Source organism: Bos indicus x Bos taurus, chromosome 14 (genome assembly GCF_003369695.1).
Source record: "Bos indicus x Bos taurus breed Angus x Brahman F1 hybrid chromosome 14, Bos_hybrid_MaternalHap_v2.0, whole genome shotgun sequence".
NCBI classification, from domain to species: domain Eukaryota; kingdom Metazoa; phylum Chordata; class Mammalia; order Artiodactyla; family Bovidae; genus Bos; species Bos indicus x Bos taurus.
In genome coordinates, this window is record NC_040089.1 from 78,950,677 (window position 1) to 78,966,088 (window position 15,412).

Genomic DNA, 15,412 nt, shown 5'->3' on the forward strand with positions numbered 1-15,412 from the left:
GGTCACACGGAGTCGGACACTACTGAAGTGACTTAGCAGCAGCAACCCTAACTCTGGGTTAGGCTTTGGCTAAAGCGAATGTTTTTGTTGTCTAGATAAAAGATCAACCCAGTCTCTCCACGTCAGCAATAAAGTATTTTTGCTTTCTTTATCACTCCTGTGTTTACTGAACTAGCAATTTAAATTTAAGAAATTTTGCTTTGCATTCTCAACTTGGCTAATTCATGCAAAAGGCTTAGCTTTCAGCCTACCTTGGCTTTTGATGTGCCTTCCTCACTAAGCTTACTCATTTCTAGCTCTTGACTTAAGTGAGAGATGTGCAATTCTTCCTTTCACTGAACACTTGGAGGCCATTGTGAGGTTATGAACTGGCTTCATTTCAACATTGCTGTTCCTTGTTTCTCAGGGAACAGGGAGACCCAGGGAGAGGGGCAGAGTTAGAGGACTGACTCGTCAATGGAGCAGTCAGAACACACACAACACGTGTGGCTTAAGTTTACTGTCTTCTAAAACTATGACTCATGGCACCACAAAACAATTTCAGTGGTTAAATGAATGGTCCTTGATCACAGATTGCCACAAAAATATAATCATAAAAAATAATAAAGTTTAAAACACTCTGAGCATTGCAGAAATGTGGCTCAGAGACATGACGTGAACAAATTCTTTTGGGAAAATGATGCTGATAGACTTGCTCAGCGCAGGGTTGCCACAACCTTCAATTTGTAAAACATACAGAACCTGTGAAGCGCTGTAAAACAAAGCACAATAAAGCAAGGTGTGCCTACAGAAAATGATATTAGGTCAGTGGGAGTTACCAGTTACCAGTTACCAACAAGATAGAACAAAATTGATTCTGATTTAGTTGGTAGAGCAAATATTATTTTTGAAGTTTAGAGAGTGAGAGAGCTCTGTCAAGCTGTGAAAATATTTGGCAAAACTATCATATAATATACTGTTAGTCACTCAGTCGTGTTCAACTCTTTGCAACTCCATGAGCTGTAGCCTGCCAGGGTCCTCTGTCCATGGAATTCTGCAGGCTAGAATACTGGAGTGGGTAGCCATTCCCTTCTCCAGAGGATCTTCCTGACCCAGGGATGGAATCCAGGTCTCCTGCATTGCAGGTGGAATCTTTACATCTGAACCTATAGAGAAGCATGGAAGCTTATGAGATAACTGAGAAGGTAGAGCAAATACATGTTTAACTTTTAGATCTATTGGAAATGGTTGAAAAAACAGGTCACCATCTGTTGACTACTGCTTACAGCTTTTGGCAAGATGCTATAGGATATGAGGTTAGCTGGAAATTGACAGGTTTGGAAAGAGAAGGAAGAAAAGAGAAAGTCCAGAAAATGGGAAAAGGGTTGAAAAAATTTAAGTTCATTGTCTCACATAGCTTCAGGATATAGCTACTATTAAGTTTAAAAAGAGAACTGAAAATAGATCCTGATTAAAATAAATAAAAATATGGTGGAACTAATAATAATGTTTAGCAAAGAAAATTGATTTTGCCACCAGCATACAGAAGATGTTGAAAAAAAAAATGTGCCAGAAAACTACCAAGTTTTCAAGGGAATTTGATTGCCACGTAAAACTGCGTTTTGCCTAAAAAGCCTGTGACTATTCAGGCCTTAAATCTGTCTTTGTGCGATCAAGTATGCAAGAGCTGAAGGGCTCTGTGAAAAGCAGGTGGGTCTTCCAGGGGAACATTTCTCCACGCCCTTTTCAGATATGGCCACAGGGTATCAAGGACAAGAAAAAGCCTTTGAGAGGACAAACTTGGGAGTCAAAGAGCGTTAGCAAACAACTAGAAAAATAACAGGGGTTAGGGTACATTAGGCTTTATATTCCATTGTAAATGGCTTGGTTAGTTTGGAAAAGGGTGGATTTACAGGATTTTGGGCTGAGCCATAAAACAATCTCAATTAAAATATTGACTTTTTTTTTTTTTTTTTTTTACAGGAATTACTCTGGATGGTGAGTTGAGAACAGGTGATAGGAGGTAACCTAGAAATAGTGAGATTGTCCAAGAAGTTATTGAAATAACCTAGAAGGACGTGGTGGTGCTCTGAACCAGGCTGAGTTGAGCAAAAGTGGTGAAAATTGCTGGGAGTCCCCTTTTACTCAGGTTGAGTCAAACAGACCTTCCCCTGCATCGGATGTGGGGTGCGAAAATGACGTGAGGGACTCTGTTTTTCGGCCTGAGCAACTGGAAGGATGGAGTTGTCAACAGTTGTGCTGGGGAAGGCCTTCTAAACAGCAGGTTCAAGGAAGGAGAACATCCTTAAGTTTTGGACATGTGAAGGGTGAGATATGCATTACTCAGGCAAGTGAGGAGGTTTAGGTGAGTTAGACGAAAAGTGGCTAGAATTCTTGCCTGAGGTCTGAGTTGACTACTTCTCGGGGTAGTGAGCACATATCACATATGAAACCACACATCGAGATAATATCAGCCAAGGACCGAGGATTGTAGATGAAGAAGATGAAAGATTCAGGGATTGAGTCCTGGGCAATTCTAACTTCAAGAGTTCAAAGAGAAGAAAATAGTTGAGGAGACTGAAAAAGAACAGCCAATGAGATAGGGATACATTCAAGAGAGTATGGAATCCTAAAAGCCATGTAAAAAAAGTTTATTAGGGAAAAAGCACATGTCATTGGTGCCTGGCACTCCTGAATGGCCAAGTAAACTAGTGTCTAGGAAGATTTTTTCAGTAGATGTGTCCATGTGGCTATTTCTTTCCAACAGAACATGAACAGAAGTTATGTGAGCTATTTCCAGGTTTTTTAGAGAATGCCTATATTTCAACCACATCCTTCTTTTTCTTAAACATGATGCAAAAATGATAATGTTCTAGGACAGCCTAATTCTCCCAAAATGGAATTCCAAAGCCTGGTCACTGGGTCACTATATGGAAGAGAGGCACAAGCCACCTACAGCAAGTGCCCAGACCTGTTATGTGAGCAGATAACAGTATTTTAGTGATTATATAGCTCAAGAGTCCATTTTAGAGTATTTTGACGTACCTTAACACAGTAAGTTAGCATGACTCTTTGTCTCAATTTCTTCATCCAGAAAGTATAGCACAACTTTCACTTTTCAGTAAGATGGCCATTTACTGACATGTTTACAAACACCTTTGAATGTTTAAATAAGTAAACCCAATGCCTATTCTAATGTAGCTCAGATTGATGCTCAGAGATCAGCATACCACTTACTAGGAACACTAAAATTCCATTAAATGATACTACACTGTTTAATTATTTAAAAAGGAGTAAATTCAAGTTATGAGGGTGGTTTAACAAAAATAAGAGCAAACTCTCTACCACATTTTCCATTTTAATATGACAGTTGAACCCATCCTGGCTTCTATTAATAAACTAGAGTGGTAGAGGATATTGTTTTTAATATTTGCCTAAATAACTTGGGCAATGAAATGGTTTCATAGAAAAGAGAGCCATACAAGCCTTTTTGTTAGAAGAGAAACAAGAAGCTGGCCATTTTGCCACATGATGAACAAAGGTTATAGGAAATTTCAGAGCCTGAAAACCAAAAAATTCTCAGAAAGCAAGTTTCTATTTCTTACTTTGGAGAAGGAGTGAATTCCAAAGACTGACAAATTTGAAGGTGTTCAATTTTAAGGTAGAATAGGAAATAGTCCGCCTTTGGAGATTTGCGGTGTGGTCAGCAAGTCCCTGGGGTATCCCTGGTGGTGTACGTGTGTGCTAAGTCTCTTTGGTCGTGTCTGGCTCTTTGCCACCCCATGGACTGTAGGCAGCCAGGATCCTCTGTCCATGGGATTTTCCAGGGAAGGATACTGGAGTGGCTTGCCATGCCCTCCTCCAGGGGGTCTCCCTGGCCCAGAGATCAAACCTGCATCTGTCAGGTCACCTGCATTGGCAGGTGGGTTTTTTAACAAGAATTCCTGGTGGATGAGCCATAAAGAATCCACCTGCCAAAGCAGAAGATGGGGTTTTGATTCCTGGGTTGGGAAGAGCTCCTAGAGAAGGAAATGGAAACCACTCCAGAGTTCTTGTCTGGGAAATCTCATAAACAGAGGAGCCTGGCGGGCTTTAGTCCATGGGGTCCAAAGAGTTGGACATGACTTAGTGACTAAACAATAGCAACAACAACACAGCAAGTCACTAGAACACCAAGAGGTGCCGTGGGATTGATTACGGGTGCAAATAATATAGCAACACACCAGGACTATCATAGTCAAGTTTAAAACCCCTTCCTTAATTACTCCTCTATATTCACAAATTATGCACCCACTATATTTTCCAATTATTTCTTTATATATCTGTGTCCTCTTTTGAGCTGAATTCAAATACTCTGGCTTGGTATTCCTACATTTGTTAAAGTGGCCCATGGTAGACCATACCGAGATTGAAGTGAACAAATCAGCATTTCTTTGTTAGATGATGAAATGTTAATACTGAAGAGTGTGGAATAAAGGTGCGCAAGCACAGGAGGAATAAAAATGAGAAGTAGCACAAAGCCAAATAGTCTGAAACCTTACTCCTAAGACAGCCAATTTTTCCTTCCAGAAGGTGATTTTTCATAATCTTACTCTTTTCAAGACATAGCCTGTGAGACACTCCAGAACAAATAATACCTGCAAGAACACCTAATTTTTCTTTTCACAATTATTCTGAAAGATTGTAAGAGGAAAGCAGGGGATCTTTTGATAAGATAGATATATTTATCAGATTTCAGGATGAATGTGCAAACAGAATAAGAAAAGAATGGACTCTAAACGACCAGAGGCTCCTCATTCCATGGTAATTCTAATAATAATATACATAGATAGCTTCTGCTTTGGTTAATTGTCTCTACTTTCTTTGTTGTAGGCTGTACCAAAAATGGACTTCCTTGATGGCTCAGTGGAAAAGAATCCACCTGCCATGTAGGAGATACAGGAGACGCAGGTTTGATCTTTGGGTTGGGAAGACCCCTGGAAGAGGAAATGGCAACCCACTCCAGGTTTCTTGCTTGGGGAATCCCTTCGACAGAGGAGCCTGGTGGGCTACAGCCCATGGGGTTGCAAAGAGTCGGACACGACTGAGCAAATGAGCACTGGTACCAAAAATATTACTATATACTCTACCTGAATTTCAGTCATGAACGTTTATATCCTATTCCCTCTCCCTACTTACCCTCACCAAGCTTCCCTGGTGGCTTAGCGGGAAAGAACCTGCCTGCCAATGCGGGAGATGCGGGTTTAGTCCTTGGTTTGGGAAAGAAGAATTGCGACCCGCTCCAGTGTCCTTGCCTGGGAAACGCCGTGGACAGGGGAGCCTGGCAGGCTGAGTGATTGAACAAGGTTCACCCCCCACCAGCCCCGACAAGCACCGTCGTACTGTCTGTTCCACATGTAAGCAATACTGTGCAGTGTTTATTTGTCTTTCTCTGGCTGCAGTCGTTTAGTATAATGCTCTTCAAGTCTTTTGTGGCCACAAATGGAAGAATTTTCTTTGCTTTAATGTCTCATTAATATTACATTGTGTGTATATATGCTAATTTTTACCTTTATACCATCTGGTTTTATTTCTTATTGTGTCTTGAACTCTGACAGCCAAATTTTCACCCTACTGGATTGTAATAACAGGGATGTTGTCTGCTTTGCTTAAAACTATTTTAAAGTCACCTAGCAAAGGTTTTGGAACATAAGAAGGACTCAACAGACAGTCTGGACAGATTGATTCTACATTTCTATTAAATGAGTTTTATCAATCGTATTCACTTTAAATTCTACACCAAATGTAACTCTCTTAAATTCTGTGGGGTCTTGAAATATTAAGAACACTTGAAATGATTAAGCAAAACCTCTGTAATTAAGGTAAGTTTTATTACCATCATTTTGAAAATTATATCTTAATCCATATCAGAACAAATGTATCCTTCAGGCTTTGAAAGCTTGATTCTGTTCATAGAGAGCTTATTAGCAGAGTTCTGAAACTAGAGGCCAGATGCCTATACAAGACTATTTGCAGCACAGCTCTCATGCTGTGAAATAAAATTATAGTGTAAGGCTGATTTCATTTTCTTGCATTTGCTAATTTGCTAAGGAAACCCTTAATTTTTTTAAATATAAGAGGATTAATAGCTAATGCTATTATTGGAACATAATGCAAAAACCAATGGCTATTATTTAAACATAATAGCTAATAACTTATGGCATTAATTTTAAACTTTTATTTTTGAAACATGGCTGAATACCATGAGTTATTGCACTAATTGCCCCCTGCTCTTGGAGGTTAATGGTACCTTCAATATTCAAGGATACATAGGGTAAAAGGAGGGACGTTGTGTATAAAATATTGGGAAAACATCTCTACTGACTAGAAAAGTTTCCCACCCATAGTTATTATCCTGAATTCATTTTTTTTGGCGTGTTTTTAGATAGTTCAGTAAGACATTCCCCATTCATAGTTGTATTACTATTAAATGACTACTGCGTGATGGCCACCACACTTGGTAGGCTCCATATACCAGCTCATTAATCTTTACAACAAATGTAGGTGAAAAGTCTTTCCATATTATTTGACGTTTGAAGAAACCGCTGTTTAAAGATATTAGGCAACTCGCCAAAAATTACATCGCGAGTAAATGACAGACCTAGAAATGCAACTAAGGTCTGTTTCACTGTAAGATTCACGTTCTTCGCTTTACTGTCCTTAAGAGCTTCGGTTTTCTCAGGAGAGGTGAACTTGGTTCTCTTCAAACTCAAAGTCAAGGCAGGTCCAAGGCTTCTGTGAGACAGCTACTGGTATCCCAGGTTTATAATGAGGTTGATGACATAGGAGGAAGCCCAGTGATTGACAGAGTCTTTTGTGATGAATAGTGTGAAGAATCTCCACCTCCATGCCATGAACTTCTAATCAAACTAAGAGATTAAAAATCAAGACATATTTTCTGGGAATGAATGCCTATTAAGACTGTTCAATTCAGTTTTACAACAAGTTGTGGACACAAATAATCTAAGCATTCGAGCCAATGAAGAAGCACAGATTATGAATAAAGATATTGGAAAGTTCTAGATTCTCTCATGTTTTGAAATTGTGGATTTGAAACAAACTTTCCTAAATCATCAAGGTCCCAGGAAGCCTAATAGAGTTGTATCACTTTCAGTACCATAGATTTGCCTCTGAAGAGAATGAAAAGCAATGGGATTATTCTGTAAGGAATGAGTATTTAGTAACTCTCCACCTGTCAGACTCAGTCTTGTGCTAAGGTCTGGAGACAGAGTGAAGGCACATGTGCACGGGCCTAGCACCCCTGGGATGGCTGCAGAAACAGAATGCCTTTAAAATCAAAGAGCCCGATGTACCCTTGATTTAATAACACAGAATATTTTTGAAAATAGAAGAAAAAAGAAACTACTACTTTGAATGTACATGCCATTTGAAAGATGAGTCTAGATCTCAGAAATATTTGAACATGTCTTAGAATTGAACACATCAAGGAGGACTTTCATGAGAACTAATTCTTAATTGAAGACCAGAAGGATGAGCCAAAGCTAAGGGGCAAATACTTGAGGAGGGAATGCAGTAGGCAGAAACAGTAATTTAGGTAACATTCCTGAAGTGAAAAGGAGCAGAGTTCATTGGGACTGAAGGACAGAAAATCCTGGGACCGATCATCAACCACAGCTCCAGGTAATGCTGCCCAGCGTGTGAGGACTCAGTAAGTTTGAAAATCATGAGATGCATTAAACACCCAGTGCACCACAAGCTTTAAGCCAAGGACTGACAAGATTTAACATCTATTAAAATATCTTGACTTCAATATGAAGGAAAAAATTGACTGGGACAAAACAAAGATCAGTGTGGAGAGATATCAATTAATATAGTATTATAGCTGTCCCAGAGAGACATGAGGGTGAACCAGATGAATTGTATGGATACAAGAATCAGATATATCTAAAATACGTGAAGGATTTTGAATAAGTTAAGGAAAAAGATCTCTGAGTGAAAGTTTTGTCAGACAATAGATTCATCTATAGGAGTGTTTGGGAATCCCTCACTGGTGAGTGTTTCACAGGCCATGGCCTGCAGGTCACAGCTGGTCAGGCTAGTGTGCAGTGACCTGTAGACCTGTCCATTTGTCAGTGAGTATATGCCTGCATGTGTGAGTCAGCACTGCCTGAATGGTAGGAAGATAAACAGAATGCAGAGAATAGTCATGGCTCGATTTTGATGACTTCTTTGTGTTGAGAAAAATTAAAATTTAATCAACTTTGAACTAAGATGGTTTCAATTTTAAAGAGCAAGGGATACAACAGGGCATGGAAAGAACAGATCGGATTTAACGAGGTTAATGCAGGTGAAGGAGGAATTCTGCCAGGGAAAGCAATCTGGGAAAATGCAGAAGAGTGGATAGGAACAGTTTGCGCATAACATGAAGTTGACCTCAGTGAAGCAAAAGTTACATGACTGGGCATAGGTCTTGTTATCACATAAAAACTTTCACGTAATCACAAAGGCCTATCCATTCTGCTTCTTGAATAGTTCTGCTGTCCACACTTTTTTCTGAGGTCTTTTCCAAAGTGAGTATCTGCTAATAGTTTTCATGTGCTTAACATCCATTAATGCTTCCTCCACTGTTGGCAGGATGAAGTTTACACTCCTTAATAGCTCCAGAAAGAATGAAGCGACTGAGTCAGAGCAGAAATGACACTCAGTTCTGGATGTGTCTGGTGATGGAGTAAACTCTAATGCTGTAAAGAACAGTGTTACAAAGGAACCTTGAATATTAGGTCCATGAATCAAGGAAAATTGGACACGGTCAAGCAGGAGATGGTAAGAGTAAGCACTGACGTCTCAGGAATCAGTAAACTAAAATGGGTGGGAATTAGCAAAAGAGGAGAGTGAAAAAGCCAGCTTAAAACTCAGTTTTAAAAAAACTAAGATCATGATATCTGGTCCATCATTTCATGACAAATAGAAGGGGAAAAGGTGGAAGCAGTGACAGATTCTCTTCTTTGGCTCTAAAATCATTGTGGGTGACTGCAGCCATGAAATCAGAAGACGCTTGCCTCCTGGCAGGAAAGCTATGACAATACTTGACAGTGTGTTAAAACGAAAAGATATCACTTTGCTGACAAACGTCCCTATAGTCAAGACTATGGTCTTTCCAGTTGTCATGTACAGATATGAGAGCTGGGCAATAAAGAAGACAGAACACTGAGTAATTGATACTTTAGAACTGTGGTGTTGGAGAAGACTCTTGAAAGTCCCTTGGAAAGCAAGGTGATCAAACCAGTCAATCTTAAAGGAAATCAACCCTGAATACTCTTTGGAAGGACTGATGCTGAAGTTGAAGCTCCAGTACTCTGGCCACCTGATGTCAACATCTGACTCTTTGGAAAAGATACTGATGCTGGGAAAGATTGAAGGCAAGAGGAGAAGGGGATGACAGAGGATGAGATGGTTGGATGGCATCACCGACTCAATGGGCATGAGTTTGAGTAAACTCTGGGAGATGCTGAGGGGCAGGGAAGCCTGGCGTGCTGCAGTCCACAGAGTCAAGAAGAGTCAGACACAACTTGGAGATTGTAAAACAACAACAAAATATGACTTATGAGATCCACGGTCTGTTTGTTGCCTAACGTTCTGGCCTCATTTATTACTCCACTATGCCTCTCTTTTTCACCATGAATGCTTTAGACAGAAGAAGCTCTTTTTTCTTTCAGCAGCCATGCCGAGTTCTCTCTCATCTATCAAATACTGTACTTGACTTTTGTCTCTTCTCCCTGAGTCCTCCAGTCTTCATTTAGACATCACTTCCTCCAGATACTTTTCTTCTCTGTCAACACTGAAACGGATTTTACAGCTTCTCTCCTTACAATATCTTATATTTTATTCAGATTTTAGCAATTTTACCCTGAATGATATTTGCTTATATTTATATTTGAACCATCCACAAAGCACAACCCCACCACCAAAATAACCTGTCATTTAGTAGGTGTGTGTGTGTGTGCATATGCTCAGTCACATCCAGCTCTTTGCAACCCCCTGGACTGCAGCCCACCAGGCTCTTCTGTCCACAGGATTTTCCAGGCAAGGATACTGGAGTGGGTTGCCATTTCCTCCTCCACATTTAGTAGGTACTGAATACCTATCTGTTAAATAGATGATTAGCTGATGAGTTATCCTTGTTGAAAAGTGAGATTTGGCTTAACAATTTGGGGGGCTCTTTATGAGTGGTTTTAGCCACTTATGAATTGAATAGCATTCAAAAACTTTTATATATTTTGAGCTGATATTATTTTATAGTAATATGATCTGGTATAAGCTATCAGATCTCATTGTAATAAACATATGGAAAATAGGGAAATAGAAAATGATACTTATATTTGCTTTTTCCATAAGTTAACCTATTTAGCCTTCTGAACAACACATGAACTAAGAAATAGTTTATCTGTTTGCCACTACTTTTCTGGATCATAGACTGCATCCATCCTCACACATCAAAGTTATCAAATAAATAATTGCTGAATAAATGGCTTAAAGCTCAACATTCAGAAAATGAAGATCATGGTATCTGGTCCCATCACTTCATGGGAAATAGATGGGGAAACAGTGGAAACAGTGTCAGATTTTATTTTTCAGGGCTCCAAAATCACTGCAGATGGTGACTGCAGCCATGAAATTAAAGGACGCTTACTCCTTGGAAGAAAAATTATGACCAACCTAGATAGCATATTGAAAAGCAGAGACATCACTTTGCCAACAAAGGTCCGTCTAGTCAAGGCTATGGTTTTTCCAGTGGTCATGTATGTGAGAGTTGGACTATGAAGAAAGCTGAGCACCGAAGAATTGATGCTTTTGAACTGTGGTGTTGGAGAAGACTCTTGAGAGGCCCTTGGACTGCAAGGAGATCCAACCAGTCCATTCTCAAGGATATCAGCCCTGGGATTTCTTTGGAAGGAATGATGCAAAAGCTGAAACTCCAGTATTTTGGTCACCTCATGTGAAGAGTTGACTCATTGGAAAAGACTCTGATGCTTGGAGGGATTGGGGGCAGGAGGAGAGGGGGACGACAGAGGATGAGATGGCTGGATGGCATCACTGACTTGATGGACATGAGTCTGAGTGAACTCCGGGAGTTGGTGATGGACAGGGAGGTCTGGCGTGCTGCGATTCATGGGGTAGCAAAGAGTCGGACACGACTGAGCAAATGAAATGAACTGAACTGAACTGAAATGAGCTAATGACCTAGTGGAGTACTTTGGTTCAGAAAGGTTAGGAAACTTGGCTCTAGTCTATAACTAGTAAGTGATATAGTTGGATACTTTAACTTAGGGTTAGTCTTAAGGCCCATAACATTTCCATGGTTTTTAAATATGAATGCCTTTTATCTTAATATTTCCTTAAGGAACATTACAATTATGATATGTTCAATTATTCCTAGTATTAATATTGAATATTTATTGAGCTGAGGATTGTTAAAAATTTTTATATGAATAAAAACACTATGGAGTAAATAATCTTCTCACCTCAATTTTAGAAGACTAGAAATGAAGGCAGAGAAGAACAGGACATTGCCAAAAATCAACTGTGAGTAAGTTCTGACATGAACCAGCTCCTTTGCCAGAGCTTATAGCCACAGCTGTATACAACCGAAGAGTTATTGTAGTGCATATAGTTACTGGTATGTGTCTAGCAGCATGTGAGGTAATGTTTGCCTAATGACTAGCTTTCCTTCATAACCATACTGCAGGTCAGTATCATTTTCCTCTTTTGGAAGCTTTGCAATAAGTTTATTTGTAAATCAATACAAATTCTATGGAGGATGAAATTGAAACTTAGAGGTTAAGTCATGTATTTACAAAAGAATATTAGTATGAGTAAAGTGGATTTGTGGAGTTGTGATCTCTAGGCATCTTATTAAAGAAATATACTATATTTTTTCTCATACTAATGTCACACAGTTATTCACTGGATGAGAGATATTCAACATTGTAATTCTTCTATTCACAATTTAATGATGAAATATACACTTGATAATTAATAAAATAAGCAATATTTTGAAGAATGCACACTTTCAAATTGGTAACAGGTGAATAGCCAGCTACTTTGACTGAAGGTCATTTTAATATCTGTATCAATGATAAACCCATTTTTGAAGTGTAGAATAACTTTAGTTTGGCACAAAGAAACTTACCTGATGATATCAGAGAGATACAAGCAATAAATTGCAGAGATATTTACAAAGAATGGTTTATACTATTTTGTAGGTATATATGCACATCCATTTTTAAATAGTGTCTACATATATAGATGAGAACGATAGGTAGTAAAATGTACCTGAGCTAGATTTCTGAGTTACTATTATATGTAGGAAAAAAATGCATTTATATTGCTTACTTGGAAAACCACTAAAGGTTGGTAAAGGGATTTTCAAAAGACATAAATCAATAAGGTCAAAGTGAAAGCAATATAAGAAAACAATAAAACTGTGGAAGCTAAATTTCAGTTGGAAAAAAAAAAAAAGTGATCCTTGAACTATATGAAGTGAAAAAGCTCTCTCTTAAGGTGGCAAGTGAAAGGTGCAAAGTAAGCCAAGTCATCACACAGAATGCTTCGAGGATGCAGGAACTGGTAGCACTGCTTGTTTTTGGAATCGTGATTATTTTCTGGAAGTGTGACTAAGAAACAGCTGGACATCAGGAGAGCCTCTCTAGCTTCTCAGTATCAGGGAACTGCCTTTTATCAATTCCACAGGAACGAATAAACAGCATTTGGTAAATCCATGTCAGAATATTACTTTACAGTAAAGCAGAAGGAAATACTGTTACATGCCACAGCATGGATAAACTGTGAAAGCTTCATGCTAAGTGAAAGAAATCCATCAAAAAAAAGACGAAATATTATATGGTTCCATTGATACGAAATGTGCTGACTACGCAAATCTATATAGAAAATAGACTAGTATTTTCCAAGGACTAAGGGTGGGCAGTGGGGGTAATGGGGATCAATTACTAAAAAAATATGTGCTTGCTTTTGAGGGAGACAAAAATACTCTAAATTTAGATTATGATGACGGATGCACAATTCTGTGAAAATGATAAAATAATGACTTGTATATTGTAGGTGGGTGAATAAAAAAGTACTTAGATATATCTCACTGAAGCTTTTATTAAAACAAAAGCCTTAGCATTTATTCTGTAGAAAAGGTGAAGCAAAGGGTCTCTGAACTAAGGATATAAGATACAGTTGACAGAAGGAAACCTTGCTGAAAATAAAGATTAACTGAATATTCATATATTGAGGCCAGTAATCTGCAAGCCCTTTCAGTCATTTAGCTCTAAGGACATTGGCATCCAGCTGTGTAATTTCCCCAGACTCTCTCTCAGGCATCTGATCAGCCTCAAAGGACGTGCCCACAGGCAAAAACAACAAGGGTTTCCCAAACATGATCAACTTGATCACCCTACAGTGGGGATTAAAACAAACCAGTCCCATGCATCCCACACACTGAAAACCTCTCATTGGGTTTAAAGGAGCACTCTTAATATAAGCAGGCAACCATGGTCCCAAAGGGCAGATAAAAGCCCTAAAACGCACAGGAGAAAAAGCAAGCTAAACAAGACATAGTTCATGCAAAGCTTAAAACAAACCCACAGAAAGTACTAGGACTGATATCTTTGGAGAAATGAGAAATACGTCACACCCATGACCAGGCTTCCCTGGTGGCTCAGACAGTAAAGAATCCACCTGCAATGCAGGAGACCTTGATTCCATCCCTGGATTGGGAAGATCCCCTGGAGGAGGGCATGGCAACCCACTCCATATTCTTGCCTGGAGATTCCCATGGACAGAGGAGTCTGGCGGGCTACAGTCCCTGGGGTGGCAAAGAGTCGGACATGACTGAGCGACTAAACAGAGCACAGCACAGCACAGGAAATTCATGCAGGAATTCAACTGGAAATAGTTGTTTGAAATTAAAAACATGAAATAATATGAAAAATCCATGAATGGCTGTGAACAAAAACTACAGGGAAATCTTTCATAACTCTTTTAGGAATTAAAAGAAAAACACTCAGATAACATACAAAAGTTAAGAAATTTGGAGCATCCATCAAGACATTTAAAACCTGAATCAACAAAGCAGAGAAAATCATCACTGAAATAATTGAAAAAACCCTTTAGAACTCAAGGCAGATATGACTCAGCAATCCCACTGCTGGGCATACACACCAAGGAAACAAGAATTGGAAGAGACATGTGTACCCCAGTGTTCACTGAGTACTGTTTATAATAGCCAGGATACGGAAGCAACCTAGATGTCCATCGGCAGATGGATGAATTAGAAAGCTGTCGTACATATACACAATTACTCAACCATTAAAAAGAATATACTTGAATCAGTTCTAATGAGGTGGATGAAACTGGAGCCTATTATACAGAGTGAAGTAAGTCAGAAAGAAAAACACCAATACAGTATACTAACGCATATATATGGAATTTAGAAAGATGGTAATGATAACCCTATATGTGAGACAGCAAAAGAGACACAGATATATAGAACAGTCTTTTGGACTCTGTGGGAGAAGGCGAGGGTGGGCTGATTTGAAAGAATAGCATTGAAACATGTGTATTACCATCTGTGAAATAGATTGCCAGTCCAGGTTTGATGCATGAGACAGGGTGCTCAGGACCGGTGCACTGGGATGACCCTGAGGGATGGGATGGGGAGGGAGGTGGGAGGGGGGTTCAGGATGGGGGACACATGTACACCCATGGCTGATTCATGCCAATGTATGGCAAAAACCACCACAACATTGTAAAGTAATTAGCCTCCAATTAAAATAGATAAATTTAAAACATTTAACAAATAAATAAAATATCACAAATTAAAAAAAAAAAAAGAACTCAAGGCAATGGGAATAAATGCTAGCATACTTGGGATTACTTAAGTAAAAAAGATGAAAAACAAGACTAAAGATGAGAAGATCATGCTCAGAATTCATGCTTCAGGTAGGTGATGACCATGCGCAGTGGATTCAGTGTATGGGAGAGAATCTCAGGGCTTTGTTGAATGACTTGAAGCCAAGGGTAAAGTAGGGGGGTTGGGGTGATGGTTTTGAAGAAGCAATGGAAATAAGATCAGTTTGTCTTGGTGGAGCTAAAGCCCTGATCTGGAGATAAGAGGAAGTTTGGGTAAACAATGAAAAGCAAACCAAACAATAAACAACAACTTCATTTGAGAAATTTGCAAGGGAGGCATTATCATAAAGAGACAGCCGTATTGAGAAGGTGGTGAAGGGGATTCTTGGGGGCACCTCGGGTAGACCTGAGTGGAAGAAAAGGAAGTGGAGGAGTGACTGAGACGAATGTGCCGAATATCACAGAAATACATGTTGAAATGGCAATAGTTTGGAGAACCTCCAGCTTGCAGGAGTAA